Source organism: Triticum urartu, chromosome 2 (genome assembly GCF_003073215.2).
Source record: "Triticum urartu cultivar G1812 chromosome 2, Tu2.1, whole genome shotgun sequence".
In the NCBI taxonomy this organism is placed as follows: domain Eukaryota; kingdom Viridiplantae; phylum Streptophyta; class Magnoliopsida; order Poales; family Poaceae; genus Triticum; species Triticum urartu.
Window position 1 is genome coordinate 747,356,297 of NC_053023.1, and position 23,437 is coordinate 747,379,733.

Below are 23,437 nucleotides of genomic sequence, written 5' to 3' on the forward strand. Positions count from 1 at the left end.
ATAGAAACCAAGCTCATACAATTGTGTTCTCCCTTTTGTTTTTCTTCTATTTTTTTCTACCCTCTTGGACCGACCGTCGATGATCCGTGACGGGAGAGGAGGGCGGCGAGGAGGAGATGGTGAGGTGAGGTGGGGAGGGAATGGATCGGGGAATGGTGCGTCCGGTATGACGACTATGAGTCCGGACGGGGACCTACGGACAGTCGCACGGAACATCTCTTCGGCTTTCCCCGTCACCGTCGACGAAGATACGTGCGACGTCCCTCAGCATCGAACGACAGCACCAAAGGAGGGGTAGGCGCCACCATCGGGGGGTGAATGTACCTCGACGGTATGCCGGATCCAGCGGTTAAAATCTAACGAAAATCATACGATGCCGGAAATCCTCGGGACCTGGCACAGTGTCGTCATATGGCCCTTGTAGGGTGTTCTGAAAGTTTTAGCGTGTTTCGTAGAAGCCTGACCGGAAGTCGCTTGTAAACTGCACCATCTCCGAGGTACTATCTGGCTATCGAGAGAGAACGTGGCCGGTTTGTGAAGGAAGTGCGTTGCCCGTTGCTCCGTTGACCTCAAAACTTCTCGTGCTCTCAAAGGGGGCAATTGCATGACATGTGTCAGTACATGGCATTTTTCGGGCCCGCCTGCAATATTTGAGACATTTAATGCATCCGTAGGGTTTCAATGCGGGAATGGCAGATCTGCACGGCGGCCACCTGAAATGATGTCCAGAAGTGGTTTTTCAAATCATATATGATGTCTTTGCGGTATGTGTAGGCCTAGTGCAACCCAAGGGGGGCATGCCCCACTACCGAGAGGCGAATGTACCTCGGCGGCATGCCGGATCCAGCCTTAAAATCGACCAAAAATCATACGATGCCAGAAATCCTCAGGACCTGGCATGGTGTCATCATATGGCCCTTGTAGGGTGCGGTGAATGTTTTAGCGCGTTTCGTAGAAGCTTGACCGGAGGTTGCATGTAAACTGCACTATCCCCGAGGTAGTATCTGGCTATCGAGAAAGAACGTGTCCGGTTTGTGAAGGAAGTGCGTTGCCTGTTGCTCCGTTGACCTTGAAACTTCTCGTGCTCTCAAAGGGGGCAATTGCATGACACGTGCCAGTACATGGCATTTTTCGGGCCCGCCTGCAATATTTGAGACATTTACTGCATCCGTAGGGTTTCAACACGGGAAATTGCAGATCTGCACGGCGACCACCTGAAATGATGTCCAAAAGTGTTTTGTTAAATCACATATGATGTCTTTGCGGTATGTGTAGGCCTAGTGCAACCAAAGGAGGGGTAGGCCCACCACCATAGGGTGAATGTACCTCGGCAGCATGCCGGATCTAGCCGTTAAAATCCACGGGAAATCATGCGATGCCGGAAATCCTCGGGACCTGGCACGGTTTAGTCATATGGACCTTGTAAAAGTTTGAGCATATTTCATAGAAGCCTGACAGGAGGCCGCTTGTAAACTGCACCATCTCCAAGGTAGTATCTGGTTATCGAGAAAGAACGTGTGTGATTTTGTGAAGGAAGTGTGCTGCCTGTTGCTCTGTTGGCTATTTCAACCCTCCATCACACTTGTATATATATGTTAAGACACAATGCAAGTTTTGGTGGCATTGCTACCCCCGAAGGCCCTCGACCGGCCTTACCTAGCCCCGTTGACCCGGAGATCTAGGCCTTTGACTTACACCGGACGGCCTTTAACCAACGGACTTTTCCACCTGATTGTGATAGGTCAGCCCATAGGAACATTTCATTAAACAAGGTCTGGGCCCAACCCACCATCGGATCCCCCTCGTGTCGACCCGGCATGGCTGTTTCCCCCGTCCAAGTGCTGGCGGCAGCGCCTTCCGTGAAATGGGTCACACTCCGGAGCCGCATGACGGGTGTTTGCACCTGACAGCACACTTCCAGACATGTAAGAGGAGCCAACGCAAGATTTGGTGGCATGGCTAGCCCCCGAAGGCCCCTGGCCACACTCATAGACACGCGAAGAACAATCCGTAGTGGGGGGGTTTTTCACATACTCTTGCATCTTTAAAAAATATAAGAAATTGCCACACCAATTATATCACATGTGTCTGCACTGTGTAAAAATCTCATGAATTGGTCACACTCCGAGTGTTCAGAACTATTTCATGCAACGCCAAAACCGTGGAGGGATTACTTCGATTTCATTGCCGTCCGTGAGGGGGAGGACCTCACACCGGAGCCGCATATTGCCTCTTTATACGTGCCACCACACCTTAAGACATGTATGAGGACCCGACGCGATGCTCTGGTGGCATTGCTACCCCCCGAAGGGTTTTTTCTCAAAATATACAAAAAAAAATCAAAACAAAATGGTGTTTCCTGTAAATTTGAAGCAAACATGATTTAAGTTAGTTCAAATTTGAAACATAGTATAGCAACATAATCCTTTCAAGATTCTGATAAAAAACTATATAAAATTTGTCAAAATCGATCCAAGTATCAATTACTTATGTTTTTAACAAAGTATAAGGACATATATGCAAAAGTACACGAGGTCACATTTCTAACATACTCAAAAATAAAAACAAACTGGATATTAATAATCTATGGAAAATTCTACCCCAAGTCGATGTATAATTTGTGTATGTTTAAGTTTAGATAAGTTAGATTTAAATTATTCAAATTTTAACTTTTGAAAAAATAAAAATAATATAAAATAAAAAACAGATGATATTTATGCCTAGGGCCATGCCTAGGCATAGTTCTCGGGGCTACCAGGAGGCGCCACGTGGCGGGGCTATGCCTACGGCCTTGCCGTAGGCAAAGATGGATAACTATGCCTACGGCTTTGCTGTCGGCATAGCTCTGCCGCGTGGCAGCTCCTAATAAAAAAACAGATGATATTTATGCCGACGGCCGCCGTCAGGGCCGTCGGCATAGATTTGACGGCGTCAGCCCGCCGTCTGTCCCCGAGCCACCAGGGCCACCTCTATGCCGACGGCCTAACTATGCCTACGGCTGCCGTAGGCATAGATCGATGTATGCCGACGGCCTTACTATGCCTACGGCAGCCGTAGGCATAGATGAAGCTATGCCGACGGCTTTTCTATGCCGACGGTATTCGCCAGGCCGTCAGCATAGCTCCATCTATGCCTACGGCAGCCGTCGGCATAGATATGGCCGTAGGCATATAAGGTTATTCCGGTAGTGATACTAGTAATACATATTACACTAGTCTCTTATTACATTCTTGCTTGAGCATAGATTTATTACAGGTGAAAGTGGTCATCTCTTGAGCGAGTTCATCCTCGCTATAACAAGATCTTGTGGGAGCTCACGCGGCAGTTCGTCTTGAGCTTGTTGATATCCCTTGGCCTTGGGGGTGCACCTGGCATCTGGTCCAGTAACCTCCCAGTGTTCCCAATCCAACTCCATACTGTCCAGCGCCAGGACACCCTCCAGCAGCTCCAGCTTTGGGCAATCGCAGATGTGGACCGTCCGCAGCTTGGAGAGGCCGCTCATCCTCTTGAGCTCAGGGCAGTTGTACACTTTGAGCTCCACAACTGAAGGGAAGTTCTCAACATATTCTAGGAGCGTGAGCTCCACTAGCTCAATGATTCTCAGATTGTATCTGTGGTCACTAGCAAGTCCCGGGGGAAGGCGTGGCAACTTGCAGTCCCTGAGTTTGAGATACTCCAGAGCTGGCATGGCTATGACTTTGCTCTCCGCCTCCCAGTCCCACAGCTTCCATCCAGACAACCTACTCCACACCAATTTTCTCAGATTTGGAAATGCAGCACCTCCATCATGGGTCTGGAAGTCAGGCCCGACATGCTCGATGGCTGGAGCATGCGTGATACGTAGTGTTTCCAAACCGTGTATCCTGCAGAAACCATCGGGTAGTTGGGTGCTGTGTGTTATGTGCCCTAGTGTAATATCCTTCAAGCTTTTAAAGGTTGTTGCCACTGGGGACTGCAACCAATTTGGTAGTCGACGACCGAAATATCTTCGTATCAATAGTGTCTCCAATCTAGCAGGTGAAGGGCACAACTCATCAAATACAGCCTCTATTATCTCTTGTTGCTCCACCTCAATTTGGCGCACTTCATAATCTTTGTACTTGTAGCACTTTAAATCCAAATATTCCAGCCTCTTCTTGTTGCTAATCTTGGCCCTTTTTGCAACTGAACTACCAGACACATTCTCTAGACCTTGGATTGAAAGATTTCTAAGATGTGACAGAGCCTCCAACTCTTCCAAAGTGCACCAGTCCCCATCCATCTTCACTGGAAATCCATGAAGGGATCTCAAATCTGTTAGACCACCAAACCCTCTTGGCATAACATCTACATTGGACCCACGTAAGTTAAGATATCTTAAACACGCTAGTTTTGTGATGTTGTCAGGGAGCTTTTCCAACTTTGTACAGCTCTGGAGATGAATGTGTTGAAGGAACCTCATCTTATGGATGTCACCGGGAAGCCTAGATATATTTGTATTGGAGAATGACAGATATCTTAGGTGCCTTAGCTCACACACAGAGTCCACTAACCAATCAGATTCCTTGGAGCTTATATCCAATACCCGTAGCCTAGCAAAATTCTTCAATGCGACACCAGGTTTGATCTTACAGCCTATCAATAATAATGTCCTCAATCTTTCTTGCTTCTCTAGGATGGTCCACTCTAGTTCTGAATGAGTAGATTTTATCGAGAGACGGCAAATAGAATTGTTTTCTGGAAGAAGATTTCTAATGTCAACTTGATCCTTGTGAACCACAAACGCTTCTTCTTTAGTCATAAATTGAGCAAACAAGCGGACAACATCATGCAAGGTGTACTCCCATATGTTATTATTTGAATAATTGGGCTCCAAAAGATTCCTAGCCACCAACTCCCGATGATAATAGCCCCTATTTGTTCTAGATCGACTTGTTCTAAATTTGACCTCCCATCATGCTGAACAAACCCTTCACAAATCCACATGCTAGCAATTCTATGACTTGTAAAACGCGAATCCTTTGGCAAAAGTGAGTAGTACAGAAAGCATTGCTTCAACTCTACAGATAAATCGTCGTAGCTCAAGCTTACTGAGAAATTTAGTTCCTCTTGTTCTCCGTCTTCTTCTTTCCAACAAAGATTCTTATGTAAAACAATTTCCCAGTTGCTTTCCTTAGGATCTCTTGTGCTTAAGAGTCCACCCATAACTTTAATAGCAAGTGGTAACCCATCACATTTTTGTATAATCTTCATCCCAATATCTTTCAGCTCATCAAAATCACTTCCAACACCGACCTGCCAACAATATAGGGCAACTTAGTAATGGTAATATTCACAGTTGCACTTGCACATCATATAAACATGAGTTTGTATTTCTTTTTGATGACACATAACTTCATATTCAAATAGAATGTATGAGCTAACAAAGTAGCCCTGTTCCAAAAGATCATCACACAGTAGTATTGATGTATGCGCTATATCTTTTTAAATTTTAAAAAGGGAAAAAATAATCTTGGATCAAAACAGCATGTGCGGTACTTCTACAAAAATAATGTCCGTAAATATGCAAAAATACAACACATTTGTAGATGAAAAATGGGTTATACATAATCAGAATTACAAATTACAAAAAATTACAGAAGCTAGCAATATATACATTCAAAACTAAGACTTGAAACATAGCCTTCCAACTTACAAAATTAAAAACCTTGAAAGAACTCAAATTTATACAAACAACATTTTCCTATCTAAACTAGAATTTGAAGATTAAAGCTTATGCACAATTCTCTATACTTTTCCATTTTATTTTGTTCTGGCCGATTATGGATTCACATATACACACATTTGATAGTTCTCATTTTCTTGCCAAGGTAGGACTTATGTTCCACCGCAACTAAAAAACCACGGATCATGTGGAAACTAGCGCATCATATCGGATACCATTCAAATTTCCATATGAAAATGGAACCATTTGATTTGCCATGAATAACAGGAATGCATTTTTCCATTAACATATACAAATCAAAAGCAGCGGTCAAATGTATCCTGTTGACGGTTGAGCCAATATCGTAGACAACATTGGAGAAACTACTTAACAAGAAATTAAAATATAGTCCCTCCTTCCCAAAATATAAGGCGCGGTTTGACTTTTCTGGTCTTCGTTGCGCAACTTTGACTATGATTTTCATGTATTGTATGTCCATAAAATTAGTATACATACATATGAAATAAATTTGTTTTGTAAGACAAATATGACGATGCCATTTATACATGTCCAATCCATATACTTTGATATATATTAATAGTCAAAGTCGTGCATCAAAGACCTTAAAAAGTCAATCGCACCTTATATTTCGGGAAGGAGGGAGTAATAAAATTGATATACAAACGTACACATGTGATTCCATACATCCAACCCAAATGCAGAACAAGTACTAATAAAGTTTGACTAAAGTGATGTCCAAATATTGTACTCCCTCCTATCCATAATTGACGCACCATTAGTACAACTTTGGTTGTACTAAGGGTGTGCCAATTTATAAAACAAATGAGTTGCTAACCTGTGGCTGCGGCAGCTGTTTCTTTAGCAAGCACCAAGCATCTTCATCGTTTAGCCTGTTGACACGCACGATGGAAGCTCCCATGCTCCTAACAACATCATCCTTTCTTGAGGTAACCAAGACTCGGCTTCCTGGTTGTGTAGCATTGGCGTTAAGAACCGGGGTTCGAAGCACATTGCCCCATGCTTCTTGGTTCCACACATCATCCATGACCAACAGAAACTTGTTTTTTGATAGAGTGTCGGTGAGGGCGTTCACAAGGATTGTCTCGTCCTTCTCATCACCATGCACCCCCCCGGCTTGGGAGATGGCAGTTCTTAGTAGGTCCACCTTGGTGAACTGTTGAGTGACGCTCAGCCAGATCTTGGTTTTGAACTCCTTCTTGATGGCCTCACTTGCGAAGACCTTCTTGGCGAGGGTGCTCTTCCCTATACCGCCCTGGCCAACTATGGCCACCACCCTGGCGACTGTCGGCGATGAGCCTATGCTCCAGTTCGTCTGTATTCTTCTTGATCTGATCTCCCACAAGATCTGATTGGACAAACTGTGCATTCTCGCGCCTGGGGTAGGAAGCCGAACTGGCCGGCGGCCTCCTCCGTTGCTCGTAGGAGCCAAGGTCAATGAAGTTGAAGTCAGCGACGCCCATGCAGATGGTGGCCAGCTCATCATTTAGCTTCTTGATGCGGCCGCCTACCTCATTGGCGAATCCAGGGTTCTTCACGCAGAACAGGAACGGCTGGAGGATATCCCCAAGGCAGCCCAAACATGATAGCTTCTCCCGGAGGGATAAACAGCGGGAGGCACCCCCACCGATGGGGTGCTCCTTCCTCCTCTCGCTCCATGGCCTCGAGCTGGCAGAGATCAAGGATGTCATCGGCCTCGTACATGGCGCTCTTGAGCCTGCAGGTCACCCATGCCTGCACGTTCTTGTCAGTGATGCGCCTCCTCTCGGCATCGGTGAGGAGGTCTTGGAGGGGCTCCACGTTGCCTCGCAGCTTGTTGATCTCCTGGGAGACACCTAGCAGCATGCGGATCTTCTCTTCTCCGATGTTCGTGATCGTTTCTATCACACGGGCTGCCAAAGCATCAAGAACAACCGCCATGGCTTCCTTCCTGCGCACACCAACCATTTAATCTTTTGAGAACATATATGTACACATACATACATTGATATGTACATACATAAAGCAAATAGGTGTCGTTATCTGCATGTGATTAATGAGAAATGCAAGTAGCAGGTGGAGATCGATGTAGTCAAATATACTTCCTCCGTTCCATAATGCAGTGCATATAGATTTTCTGAAAAGTCAAACTTAACAAACTTTGTCCAAGTTTTTGGAGAGAACTATCTATGTTTACAACACTACAATATAAAAGTATAACTCACAATATACCCGATGATATGTGTTTGTTATTGTAAATGTAAATATTTTTCTCTTTAAACATGGTCAAAGTTTGCAATGTTTGACTTCTCAAAAAGTCTATAGGCACTACATTATGAAACGGAAGGAAGGAGTATAAAACAGGTAGTGCTATTTAACAAGTTGGACCTAAAATATGTAGTCTCGAAAAGCTTATCAGCCCTTAAAATCAATGATGCCGCGAGTTTTGTTTCCGAGACCACTTCATAGCTCGGTTCTGACTATATCATCATCAAGTCGAGAGTTATTGTGTAAACACACCAAGTACAGGGTTATACAGATTACATACTTACCAGAAGAGAAAATACATACATGTTGGCTATCAAAATTCACCATAAACCAAGAGGACAACCATAATCACTGTAGCAATGTTGTGCAGCTATTTTTGAAGTGACAAGCTAGCTTGCGAAGATGACGAGTAACTTTGAGGTACAACGTCAAAGTGTTTTTTCATGGTTCAGCTTACCAATCTTATCTTTTAGGCATTGTTGATGCCCAACGCAACACCTCAAAATAAGTTTCTTAAACTTAGTACAATTTTATATTAGAGTTAGTACAAAGTTAAGATACTTATTTTAGGACGGAAGTACTAACTAGCTATAATTAAATATGCAAAGAAGGAATGATTTGCCGACGGAGGAAAAATCACTTGGGTCTGCAGTTGCAGGAGAAAGGGGAGACCGAGAAGCAGAACCCTAGAATAGATCGCCGATGCCGATGGAGAGAGGACCGAGCGGAGACTGAGAAAGAAGGGGATGTAGAGCGAGAGCAAAGGGAGCGACGGTGGGGATCAGATGGCGGAGTGGCGGCGGCCGACGGGGAGAGAAGAGCTGCTGCTGCAAGCTGGACGGGGAAGAAGAAGTCTTCTCCTACGGTGGGAAGAAGGAGTGGTACTGCTCTTGCAATCTCGCGAGCTGAAGAAAGAGATGAGGAGTGGCAGCAGCCAGCAGGACCACAAGTTGGAGCCTGCTTGCATTATTGGAGTGGAAATGTTTGCAGGACTCGAAAAATTAGAAACAACGGGCCAGAACAAATTTTGAGCTAGCTCCAGGATTGTGTCAACCGAAATCGGTGCATGATTGCGCTACAAAAGAAAATCGGTATCACTCACGAATTTTCTGCATCGACCAAAAAGGTCACACAAGTTGTTTGGCTCTGAAGATAAGCCGGTTGCCCATCACCACACAAGTAGATTTTCCTGATTTATAATTACTAAATGGCAACGTTTATTAAGTTGAAAATAAAAAAGTCCTATCCATGTGCTTTCGAAGTGTTGTTACCACCCAGGGTACCACACCTTGATGGTAGCGGGCCGGCCCAAGGACCCCTACGTTGGTTCTGCCCTGGGCCATTAGGACAACCCATGGCAGTCTACGAGAAGATTCCGGAGACAAGGATACCGAAATCACGGAGGACTCCTCCTTCACCGACGTAGCCGGCTAGGTTGTATAACCCTAGGACCCTTGTTATGCTATATAAGTAGGGGGTCCGAGCTAGTCGATAGATCATCATACAATACCTTGCTTGGTTTATAACTATCCTTTTTATACCTCAATCGAATATACACGAGCGGGAGTAGGGTATTACCTCTTCTTAAGGGTCTGAACCTGGTAAACTCTGTGCCGGTTTCCCTTTCGACCTAACTCGCTACTCCAGGATACCCTGCGCTGAGGTATCTGCCGGATTTAGCTCCAATAATGTCCACCATAGATACTTCCTGGAAATTTTTCATGTCTTTGTCCAGTGCTTCATGAAAAAACCCTAGCATTCTGTTTCGTCATGCGCTCTCCCACAGTTTGAGATAATCTCATGGGAGTTATAAAGTTTGGAGAAAAAAACAAAGAAAGAGCAAAAACCGAAATTTGGCCATAGATTGGGACTGCTGCAGTGGCCACAGAGCCCACGTAGAAATCTGCAGAGCCAGCCCAAAATATCGACTCCACTACAGACAGCGGCGATTCCCCGAAAGAAAAACTACGGCGATTGAAACCCACCGCCCGATTGAAACGGGCGCTTTGCTTGTGCAATGTTTCCGGGAAGATCGATCGGTGCGTGTGCGTGGACCGGCTAATTTTCTATCGATCATTGCTCTACAAGGAAAACTCAAGACTAGTAGGTATATCACTTAGGAAATTTCTACATCGACCTGGCTATTTTTTGTTTTTGTTTTTTGAGGGCATCGACCTTAAAGGTTGTGCAAGTGGCTCTGAAGATTCCCAAACAAAACAGTACCTTACGCTGTGTGAATGAATGATTGAGCTCCTTCCATTCCTCATCTTCAACTCGCCAACCAACTTTGAAATTTCTTGGCCGGCCGTGTGCTTTTTTACTTGTGCGTTGTTTCCGCATCTCTGTTCTCACGCATATTTCTGCTCGGAAATTTCGTCAGGGAGGATCAATCTATCGGTGTACAAACCGGCAGGTGGCCCCCCTTTTTCCACATAGAAATCGGAGTAATTTTCTACAAGTGGTTCTGAAGTGAAGTTAAGCCTGTTGCCCAACGCCATACAATACAATAGATTCCTATCCATGCGTGAACAATTAATTGAGCTAGCTCCTCCCGTTTCTTATCTCCAACTCGATCGCCAACCAACTTTGACATACTACAATTAATTGGTCTTTCTCAGCAATCAGTATGATGACTAACTCCTACCAGCCTGAGCTACATATCCATACAACCTGCACTGCAGCCTAGCCTTCTCTCCCCGGCCCTCTCTCGAAGCTAATTGTAGCCATGGATCCAGTTAGCATTGCTGCTAGGTTGGGTCGCCTCGCCCATCATCTCCAAGCTCCTCACCCAAGAATTCGATTTTATTTTTGGAAATAGAGGTTTATCCCCGGCCTCTGCATCATAATGATGCATGCAACTATCTTATTAATAGTTCGCAAAGTAGCATAAAGTCATAAAAGTATTACAGCTCGCGAGCAGAGCAAAGCAAATGAAAAAGATAAAAGTATGCGCTGACAATCACAACCGGTATGGTAATATGTATGATAAGACTCCTAGAGTCCTATCCTGCTATGCGACCATCATCCGAACCGGCTGAATATAGCCCGTGCTACCATCTCCCTCTGGTTGCACTCAGTAACCAAAGGCTCCCTGGAGTCCATAGGAGTGAGTAAGGACCACGTACGGATCCAAGCAGTAGCTCTGAAGATGACCTGCAAGAAAATTAAATTGTATTGTCTGTAAAAATAAAATCATTCCGACGGTTCCATATAGCCCACAGAAGCGCACATATTCCAATCCAAATACGAGCCGCAATAGTATGTTCAACCCAGCTAACCACGTTCCAAACAACGAATCAATGTCAACTAGAGGGTTAATATTGAAGGCTATATGAATCGTTCTCCAAAGCAATTTGGCGAGTGGGCATTCAATAAATAAATATTGTATTGTTTCATCATGATCACAAAAACAACAACGTGAACTACCTACCCAACGCCTTTTAATTTGGTTGTCCTTGGTGAGAATAACTTGATTGTGGACAAACCACATAAAAAAATTAATACGCAAGGGAACCTTAATTCTCTAGATATGCAATGATCTTGAGATTGCGCCAGAATTAATTAGATCCATATAAAACGATTTCACCGTAAAGACCTCATTTTTAGCTAATTTCCATTGCGTCGAATCTAGCTGGTCGGAGAGTTGAACATCTATTAATCTCTGAACCAAGTGCATCCAGGCCGTCCATCGCTCACCAACTAGCGCACGTCTGAACTGGATATTCAAGGGGATCGTTTGGAAAACTGTACCTATATAGTCCTCCTTACGTTGCACAATGTTATAAAGGGTTGGATATTGGACGGCTAAGGGCGTCTCTCCCAACCACTTATCCTCCCAAAATCTTGTTGACATCTCATTGCCAACCAAGAATTTGACCCTACGAAAGAACAAATCCTTCGTCCTTATAAGCCCTTTCCAGAATGAAGAGTCAGTTGGTCTCGTGGTAACCTGAGCGAGTGTTTTCGACTGCAAATATTTATTGCGCAAAATCTGTGCCCACATGCCCTCCGGCTCTGCTTCTAACCTGTAGAGCCATTTACTCATAAGGCATTTATTTTTGATTTCTAAATTTTCAATACCAAGACCACCCTGATCTTTTGGTCGGCAAAGGATATCCGATCGCGCGAGTCGGTATTTCCTCTTAGTCTCATCTGACTGCCAGAAGAACCGTGATCTAAAGAAATCAAGTCGCTTCTGTACCCCTTTCAGAATTTCGAAGAACGATAATAGGAACATCGACATACTAGTCAATACCGAATTAATCAGCACTAACCGACCTCCATAAAACATAAGCTTACCCTTCCAGCGGCTCAGCTTTTTCTCAATTCGATCTTCGATACACTTCCATTCTTTATTAGATAACTTATGGCGGTGAATCGGTATGCCCAGATAACTAAATGGTAAAGAACCTAGTTAACACTCGAACAATTGTCTATAAGTATCATGCTCGTCTTTGGCCTTCCCAAAGCAGAACAGCTCACTCTTGTGAAAGTTTATCTTTAAACCAGACAATTGTTCAAAGAGACATAATATAAATTTCATATTACGCACTTTAGCAATGTCATGTTCCATGAAAAGGACAGTGTCGTCAGCGTATTGTAAGATGAATACTCCTCCATCAACCAGATGAGGAACTAGCTAACCCCTCCACTTGACCATGTTGCTTGGCTCTACCAATAAGAATGGCCAACATATCGGCCACTATGTTAAACAACAGAGGAGACATGGAATCTGTTGGGTAACGTAGTAATTTCAAAATTTTCCTACGCACACGCAAGATCATGGTGATGCATAGCAACGAGAGGGGAGAGTGTGATCTACGTACCCTTGTAGATCGACAACAGAAGCGTTTGATTGATGTAGTCGTCCGTCTCCACGGCCCAACCGATCAAGCACCGAAACTACGGCACCTCCGAGTTCTAGCACACGTTCAGCTCGATGACGATCCCCGGACTCCGATCCAGCAAAGTGTCGGGGAAGAGTTCCGTCAGCACGACGGCGTGGTGACGATCTTGATGTACTACCGTCGCAGGGCTTCGCTTAAGCACCGCTACAATATTATCGAGGACTATGGTGGAAGGGGGCACCGCACACGGCTAAGAATATGATCACGTGGATCAACTTGTGTCTCTAGGGGGTGCCCCTGCCTCCGTATATAAAGGTTCAAAGGGGGGGGGGGGTGCGGCCGGCCTAGAGGTGGCGCGCCAGGAGGAGTCCTACTCCCTCCGGGAGTAGGATTCCCCCCCTTTCCTAGTTGGAATAGGATTCGCGGAGGGGGGGAAAAGAGGAAGGGGGCCGACCCCCTCTCCTTGTCCTATTCGGACCAAGGGAGGGGAGGGGCGCGCGGTCCATCTCTGGTTGCCTCTTCTCTTTTCCACTAAGGCCCACTAAGGCCCATATATCTCCCGGGGGGTTCCGGTAACCTCCCGGTACTCCGGTAAAATCCCGATTTCACCCGGAACACTTCCGATATCCAAATATAGGCTTCCAATATATCAATCTTTATATCTCGACCATTTCGAGACTCCTCGTCATGTCCGTGATCACATCCGGGACTCCGAACAACCTTCGGTACATCAAAACGTATAAACTCATAATATAACTATCATCGAAACCTTAAGCGTGCGGACCCTACGGGTTCGAAAACAATGTAGACATGACCGAGACACGTCTCCGGTCAATAACCTATAGCGGGACCTGGATGCCCATATTGGTTCCTACATATTCTACGAAGATCTTTTATCAGTCAGACCGCATAACAACATACGTTGTTCCCTTTGTCATCGGTATGTTACTTGTCCGAGATTCGATCGTCGGTATCTAATACCTAGTTCAATCTCGTTATCGGCAAGTCTCTTTACTCATTCCGTAATACATCATCCCGCAACTAACTCATTAGTTGCAATGCTTGCAAGGCTTTAAGTGATGTGTCTTACCGAGAGGGCCCAGAGATACCTCTCCGACAATCGAAGTAACAAATCCTAATCTCGAAATACGTCAACCAACATGTACCTTTGGAGACACCTGTAGAGCACCTTTACAATCACCCAGTTACATTGTGACGTTTGGTAGCACACAAAGTGTTCCTCCGGCACACGGGAGTTACATAATCTCATAGTCATAGGAACATGTATAAGTCATGAAGAAAGTAATAGCAACATACTAAACGATCAAGTGCTAAGCTAACGGAATGGGTCAAGTCAATCAGATCATTCATCTAACGATGTGATCCCATTAATCAAATAACAACTCTTTGTCCATGATTAGGAAACATAACCATCTTTGATTAACGAGCTAGTCAAGTAGAGGCATACTAGTGACACTTTGTTTGTCTATGTATTCACACATGTATTATGTTTCTGGTTAATACAATTCTAGCATGAATAATAAAAATTTATCATGAAATAAGGAAATAAATAATAACTTTATTATTGCCTCTAGGGCATATTTCCTTCAGAATCGCCCTGTCTCAGACCCTTGTGTGTCTGAAAATAATGGCCGATATCATCATTAACCTTGATTCCGACACTACCCTTCTGGACTTGAGAACCCACCTGGTTCCTCCATGCCTCACTAAATCCTTTCATGCGCATTGTCTGCTGAAGATAAGGCCACTTAACTTTATCATATGCTTTCTCAAAATCTGAAGGAAATATGCCCTAGAGGCAATAATAAAGTTATTATTTATTTCCTTATATCATGATAAATGTTTATTATTCATGCTAGAATTGTATTAACCGGAAACATAATACATGTGTGAATACATAGACAAACAGAGTGTCACTAGTATGCCTCTACTTGACTAGCTCGTTAATCAAAGATGGTTAAATCAAAGATGGTTATGTTTCCTAACCATGACAAAGAGTTGTTATTTGATTAACGGGATCACATCATTAGTGAATGATCTGATTGACATGACCCATTCCATTAGCTTAGCACCCGATCGTTTAGTATGTTGCTATTGCTTTCTTCATGACTTATACATGTTCCTATGACTATGAGATTATGCAACTCCCGTTGCCGGAGGAACACTTTGTGTGCTACCAAACGTCACAACGTAACTGGTGATTATAAAGAGCTCTACAGGTGTCTCCAAAGGTACATGTTGGGTTGGCGTATTTCGAGATTAGGATTTGTCACTCCGATTGTCGGAGAGGTATCTCTGGGACCTCTCGGTAATGCACATCACATAAGCCTTGCAAGCATTGCAACTAATGAGTTAGTTGCGAGATGATGTATTACGGAACGAGTAAAGAGACTTGCCGGTAACGAGATTGAACTAGGTATTGAGATACCGACGATCGAATCTCGGGCAAGTAACATACCGATGACAAAGGGAACAACGTATGTTGTTATGCGGTCTGACCGATAAAAGATCTTCGTAGAATATGTAGGAGCCAATATGAGCATCCAGGTTCCGCTATTGGTTATTGACCGGAGACGTGTCTCGGTCATGTCTACATTGTTCTCGAACCCGTAGGGTCCGCACGCTTAAGGTTACGATGACAGTTATATTATGAGTTTATGCATTTTGATGTACCGAAGTTGTTCGGAGTCCCGGATGTGATCACGGACATGACGAGGAGTCTCGAAATGGTCGAGACATAAAGATTGATATATTGGAAGCCTATGTTTGGATATCGGAAGTGTTCCGGGTGAAATCGGGATTTTACCGGAGTACCGGGAGGTTACCGGAACCCCCCGGGAGGTACATGGGCCTGTGGGCCTTAGTGGAAGAAGAGGAGAGGCGCCAGGGCTGGGCCGCGCGCCCCTCCCCCTAGTCCGAATAGGACAAGGAGAGGGGGGCCGGCGCCCCTCCTTCCTCTCTCTCTTTTCCCACCTCGTGAATCCTATTCCAACTAGGATTGGGGGGGAAGTCCTACTCCCAGGAGGGAGTAGGACTCCTCCTGGCGCGCCCTATGATGGCCGGCCGGCCTCCCCCTCTTGAGCCTTTATATACGGAGGCAGGGGCACCCCTAGAGAACACAAGTTGATCCACGTGATCATATTCTTAGCCGTGTGCGGTGCCCCCTTCCACCATAATCCTCGATAATATTGTAGCGGTGCTTAGGCGAAGCCCTGCGACGGTAGTACATCAAGATCGTCACCACGCCGTCGTGCTGACGGAACTCTTCCCCGACACTTTGCTGGATCGGAGTCCGGGAATCGTCATCGAGCTGAACGTGTGCTAGAACTCGGAGGTGCCGTAGTTTCGGTGCTTGATCGGTCGGGCCGTGAAGACGTACGACTACATCAACCGTTGTCATAACGCTTCCGCTGTCGTCTACGAGGGTACGTAGACAACACTCTCCCCTCTCGTTGCTATGCATCACCATGATCTTGCGTGTGCGTAGGAATTTTTTGAAATTACTACGTTCCCAGAAATTACTACGTTCCCCATCAGTGGCATCCGAGCCTAGGTTTTTATGGTTTGATGTTATATGCACGAGTAGAACACAAGTGAGTTGTGGGCGATATAAGTCATACTGCTTACCAGCATGTCATACTTTGGTTCGGCGGTATTGTTGGATGAAGCGGCCCGGACCGACATTACGCGTACGCTTACGCGAGACTGGTTCTACCGCCGTGCTTTGCACACAGGTGGCTGGCGGGTGTCAGTTTCTCCAACTTTAGTTGAACCGAGTGTGGCTATGCCCAGTGCTTGCGAAGGTTAAACCAGCACCAACTTGACAAACTATCGTTGTGGTTTTGATGCATAGGTAAGATTGGTTTTTGCTTAAGCCCGTAGCAGCCACGTAAAACTTGCAACAACAAAGTAGAGGACGTCTAACTTGTTTTTGCAAGGCATGTTGTGATGTGATATGGTCAAAACGTGATGAGATATAAGTTGTTGTATGAGATGATCATGTTTTGTTGAAGTTATCGGCAACTGGCAAAAGCCTTATGGTTGTCTCTTTTTTGCATAAGATGCAAGCGCCAAATAATTGCTTTACTTTATCGCTATGCGATAGCAATAGTTGCAAGAGCAATAGTTGGCGAGACGACCATGTGACGACATATTGATATAGATCAAGATGATGGAGATCATGGTGTCATGCTGGTGACGATGGAAATCATGACGATGTTTTGGAGATGGAGATCAAAGGCACAAGATGATGATGGCCATATCATGTCACATATTTTGATTGCATGTGATGTTTATCTTTTATGCATCTTATCTTGCTTTGATTGACGGTAGCATTATAAGATGATCTCTCACTAAATTATCAAGATAAAAGTGTTCTCCCTGAGTATGCACCGTTGCCAAAGTTCGTCGTGCCCAGACACCACGTGATGATCGGGTGTGATAAGCTCTACGTCCATCTACAACGGGTGCAAGCCAGTTTTGCACACGCAAAATACTCAAGTTAAACTTGACGAGCCTAGCATATGCAGATATGGCCTCGGAACACTGAGACCGAAAGGTCGAGCGTGAATCATATAGTAGATATGATCAACATAGTGATGTTCACCATTGAAAGCTACTCCATCTCACGTGATGATCGGACATGGTTTAGTTGATTTGGATCACGTAATCACTTAGAGGATTAGAGGGATGTCTATCTAAGTGGGAGTTCTTAAGTAATATGATTAATTGAACTTAAATTTATCATGAACTTAGTCCTGGTAGTATTTTGCAAATCATGTTGTAGATCAATAGCTCGCGTTGTTGCTTCCCTGTGTTTATTTTGATGTGTTCCTAGAGAAAATTGTGTTGAAAGATGTTAGTAGCAATGATGCGGATTGGATCCGTGATCTGAGGTTTATCCTCATTGCTGCACAGAGGAATTATGTCCTTGATGCACCGCTAGGTGACGGACCTATTGCAGGAGCAGATGCAGACGTTATGAACGTTTGGCTAGCTCAATATGATGACTACTTGATAGTTTAGTGCACCATGCTTAATGGCTTAGAATCGGGACTTCAAAGACGTTTTGAACGTCATGGAGCATATGAGATGTTCCAGGAGTTGAAGTTATTATTTCAAGCAAATACCCGAGTTGAGAGATATGAAGTCTCCAACAAGTTCTATAGCTAAAAGATGGAGGAGAATCACTCAACTAGTGAGCATGTGCTCAGATTGTCTGGGTACTACAATCGCTTGAATCAAGTGGGAGTTAATCTTCCAGATAAGATAGTGATTGACAGAATTCTCTAGTCACCATCACCAAGTTAGTAGAACTTCGTGATGAACTATGATATGCAAGGGATAACGGAAACAATTCCCAAGCTCTTCGTAATGCGGAAATTGACGAAGGTAGAAATCAAGAAAAACACCAAGTGTTGATATATAGTAGACAAGACCACTAGTTTCAAGAAAAGGGCAGAGGGAAGAAGGGGAACTTCAAGAAGAACAGCAAGCAAGTTGCTGCTCAAGTGAAGAAGCCCAAGTCTGGTCCTAAGCCTGAGACTAAGTGTTTCTACTGCAAAGGGACTGGTCATTGGAAGCGGAACTACCCCAAGTGATTGGCAAATAAGAAGGATGGCAAAGTGAACATAAGTATATTTGATATACATGTTATTGATGTGTACTTTACTAGTGTTTATAGCAACCCCTCAGTATTTGATACTAGTTCAGTTGCTAAGATTAGTAACTCGAAACGGGAGTTGCAGAATAAACAGAGACTAGTTAAGGGTGAAGTGACGATGTGTGTTAGAAGTGGTTCCAAGATTGATATGATCATCATCGCACACTCCCTATACTTTCGGGATTAGTGTTGAACCTGAATAAGTGTTATTTGGTGTTTGCATTGAGCATGAATATGATTTGATCATGTTTATTGTAATACAGTTATTCATTTAAGTAAGAGAATAAATTGTTGTTCTGTTTACATGAATAAAACCTTATATGGTTACACACCCAATGAAAATAGTTCGTTGGATCTCGATCGTAGTAATACACATAATCATAATATTAAAACCAAAAGATGCAAAGTTAATAATGATAGTGCAACTTATTTGTGGCACTGCTGTTTAGGTCATATTGGTGTAAAACGCATGAACAAACTCCATGCTGATGGGCTTTTGGAATCACTTGATTATGAATCAGTTGATGCTTGCGAACCATGCCTCATGGGCAAGATGACTAAGACTCCGTTCTTCAGAATAATGGAGCGAGCAACAAATTTGTTGGAAATCATACATACTGATGTATGTGGTCCGATGAATATTGAGACTCGCGACAGGTATCATTATTTTCTGATCTTCACAGATGATTTGAGCAGATATGAGTATATCTACTTGATGAAACATAAGTCTGAAACATTTGAAAAGTTCAAAGAATTTCAGAGTGAAGTGGAAAATCATCGTAACAAGAAAATAAAGTTTCTACGATCTGATCGTGGAGAAGAGTATTTGAGTTATGAGTTTGGTCTTCAGTAAAAACAATGTGAAATAGTTTCACTACTCACGCCACCTGGAACACCACAGCATAATGGTGTGTCCGAACGTCATAACCGTACTTTATTAGATATGGTGCGACCTATGATGTCTCTTACCGATCTACCACTATCGTTTTGGGGTTATGCATTAAAGACAGTTGCATTCACGTTTAAAAGGGCACCATCTAAGTCCGTTGAGACGACACAATATGAACTGTGGTTTGGCAAGAAACCAAAGTTGTCGTTTCTTAAAGTTTGGGATTGTGATGCTTATATGAAAAAGTTTCATCCTGATAAGCTCAAACCCAAATCGGAGAAATATGTCTTCATAGGATACCCAAAGAAGACTATTGGGTACACCTTCTATCACAGATCCGAAGGCAAGACATTCGTTGCTAAGAATGGATCCTTTCTAGAGAAGGAGTTTCTCTCGAAAGAAGTGAGTGGGAGGAAAGTAGAACTTGATAAGGTAATTGTACCTTCTCCCTTATTGGAAAGTAGTACATCACAGAAACCGGTTTCTGTGACACCTACACCAATTAGTGAGGAAGCTAATGATGATGATCATGAAACTTCAGATCAAGTTACTACCGAATCTCGTAGGTAAACCAGAGTGAGATCCGCACCAGAGTGGTACGGTAATCCTGTTCTGGAAGTCATGTTACTAGACCATGACGAACTTGTGAACTATGAGGAAGCGATGATGAGCCCAGATTCCGCAAAATGGTTTGAGGCCATGAAGTCTGAGATATGATCCATGTATGAGAACAAAGTATGGACTTTGATGGATTTGCCCGATGATCGGCAAGCCATAGAAAATAAATGGATCTTCAAGAGGAAGACGGACGCTGATAGTAGTGTTACTATCTACAAAGCTAGAGTTGTCGCAAAAGGTTTTCGACAAGTTCAAGGTGTTGACTACGATGAGAGTTTCTCACTCGTATCTATGCTTAAGTCTGTTCGAATCATGTTAGCAATTGCCACATTTTATGAAATCTGGCAAATGGATAAACAAAATTGCATTCCTTAATGGATTTATTAAAGAAGAGTTGTATATGATGCAACCAGAAGGTTTTGTCAATCCTAAAGGTGCTAACAAAATATGCAAGCTCCAGCGATCCATTTATGGACTGGTGCAAGCATCTCGGAGTTGGAATATACGCTTTGATCAGTTGATCAAAGCATATAGTTTTATACAGACTTGCGGTGAAGCCTGTATTTACAAGAAAGTGAGTGGGAGCACTACAACATTTCTGATAAGTATATGTGAATGACATATTGTTGATCGGAAATAATGTAGAATTATTCTGCAAAGCATAAAGGAGTGTTTGAAATGAGTTTTTCAAAGAAAGACTTCGGTGAAGCTGCTTACATATTGAGCTTCAAGATCTATAGAGATAAATCAAGACGCTTGATAAGTTTTTTCAATGAGTACATACCTTGACAAGATTTTGAAGTAGTTCAAAATGGAGCAGTCAAAGAAAGAGTTCTTGCCTGTATTACAAGGTGTGAAGTTGAGTAAGACTCAAAGCCCGACCACGGCAGAAGATAGAAAGAGAATGAAAGTCATTCCCTATGCCTTGGCCATAGGTTCTATAAAGTATGTCATGCTGTGTACCAGATCTATTGTATACCCTGCACTGATTTGGCAAGGAAGTACAATAGTGATCTAGGAGTAGATCACTGGACAGCGGTCAGAATTATCCTGGGTGAAATAAGGATATGTTTCTCGATTATGGACATGACAAAAAAGGTTCGTCGTAAAGGGTTACGTCGATGCAAGTTTTTGACACTGATCCAAATGATTCTAAGTCTCAATCTGGATACATATTGAAAGTGGGAGCAATTAGCTAGAGTAGCTCCGTGCAGAGCATTGTTGACATAAATATTTGCAAAATACTTACGGATCTGAATATAACAGACCCGGTGACTAAAATTATCTCACAAGCAAAACATGATCACACCTTAGTACTCTTTGGGTGTTAATCACATAGCGATGTGAACTAGATTACTGACTCTAGTAAACCCTTTGGGTGTTGGTCACATATCGATGTGGACTATGGGTGTTAATCACATAGTGATGTGAACTATTGTTGTTAAATCACATGGCGATGTGAACTAGATTATTGACTCTAGTGCAAGTGGGAGACTGAAGGAAATATGCCCTAGAGGCAATAATAAAGTTATTATTTATTTCCTTATTACATGATAAATGTTTATTATTCATGCTAGAATTGTATTAACCGGAAACATAATACATGTGTGAATACATAGACAAACAGAGTGTCACTAGTATGCCTCTCCTTGACTAGCTCGTTGATCAAAGATGGTTATGTTTCCTAACCATAGACATGAGTTGTCATTTGATTAACGGGATCACATCATTAAGTGAATGATCTGATTGACATGACCCATTCCATTAGCTTAGCACCCGATCGTTTAAGTATGTTGCTATTGCTTTCTTCATGACTTATACATGTTCCTATGACTATGAGATTATGCAACTCCCGTTTGCCGGAGGAACACTTTGTGTGCTACCAAACGTCACAACGTAACTGGGTGATTATAAAGGTGCTCCAAAGGTGTCTCCAAAGGTACATGTTGGGTTGGCGTATTTCGAGATTAGGTTTTGTCACTCCGATTGTTGGAGAGGTATCTCTGGGCCCTCCCGGTAATGCACATCACTTAAGCCTTACAAGCATTGCAACTAATGAGTTAGTTGCGAGATGATGTATTACGGAACGAGTAAAGAGACTTGCCGGTAACGAGATTGAACTAGGTATTGGATACCGACGATCGAATCCCGGGCAAGTAACATACCGATGACAAAGGGAACAACGTATGTAGTTATGCGGTCTGACCGATAAAGATCTTCGTAGAATATGTAGGAGCCAATATGGGCATCCAGGTCCCGCTATTGGTTATTGACCGGAGACGTGTCTCGTTCATGTCTACATTGTTCTCGAACCGTAGGGTCCGCATGCTTAAGGTTTCGATGACAGTTATATTATGAGTTTATGAGTTTTGATGTACCGAAGGAGTTCGGAGTCCCGGATGAGATCGGGGACATGACGAGGAGTATCGAAATGGTCGAGACATAAAGATTGATATATTGGAAGCCTATATTTGGACATCGGAATTGTTTCGGGTGAAATCGGCATTTTACCGGAGTACCGGGGGGGTTACCGGAACCCCCCGGGGGGTAGATGGGCCTACATGGGCCAGAAGGGAGAAGAGAGGGGCCGGCCAGGGCAGGCCACGCGCCCCCTCCCCCCTAGTCCGAATAGGACAAGGAAGGGGGGGCGGCGCCCCCCTTTCCTCTTCTCTCTCCCCCTTTCCTTCTCCAACAAGGCAAGAGGAGGGGAGTCCTACTCCCGGTGGGAGTAGGACTCCTCCAGGCACACCCCTTGGGGGCCAGCCGCACCTCCCCCTCCCTCCTTTATATACGGGGGCAGGGGGCACCCTAGAACATACAAGTTGATCCTCGTGATCGTTCCTTAGCCGTGTGCGGTGCCCCCTTCCACCATATTCCACCTCGGTCATATCGTTGCAGTGCTTAGGCGAAGCCCTGCGTCGGTAGAACATCATCATCATCACCACACCGTCGTGCTAACGGAACTCATCCCCGAAGCTTTGCTGGATCGGAGCCCGGGGAGCGTCATCGAGCTGTACGTGTGCTAAGAACTCGGAGGTGCCGGAGTAACGGTGCTTGGATCGGTCGGATCGGGAAGACGTACGACTACTTGCTCTACGTTGTGTTAACGCTTCCGTTGTCGATCTACAAGGGTACGTAGATCACACTCTCCCCTCTCGTTGCTATGCATCACCATGATCTTGCGTGTGCGTAGGAAATTTTTTGAAATTACTACGTTCGCCAACAACAATGACTCGGTCTCACTGGTGGATGACTCGCCATCAGAATAGACGACCGTCTCATCACCGAATTTCGATCTATCCTCAGGTTCTGTGAAGGAAATATGCCCTAGAGGCAATAATAAAGTTATTATTTATTTCCTTATTTCATGATAAATATTTATTATTCATGCTAGAATTGTATTAACCGGAAACATAATACATGTGTGAATA

General features: G+C 44.0%; 1 pseudogene; it reads right to left on the reverse strand.

Moving 5' to 3' along the window:
- Positions 1-3,154: 3,154 nt before the first annotated feature.
- LOC125540458 lies at positions 3,155-8,983 on the reverse strand (annotated as a pseudogene).
- Between the last annotated feature and the right edge of the window lie 14,454 nt (positions 8,984-23,437).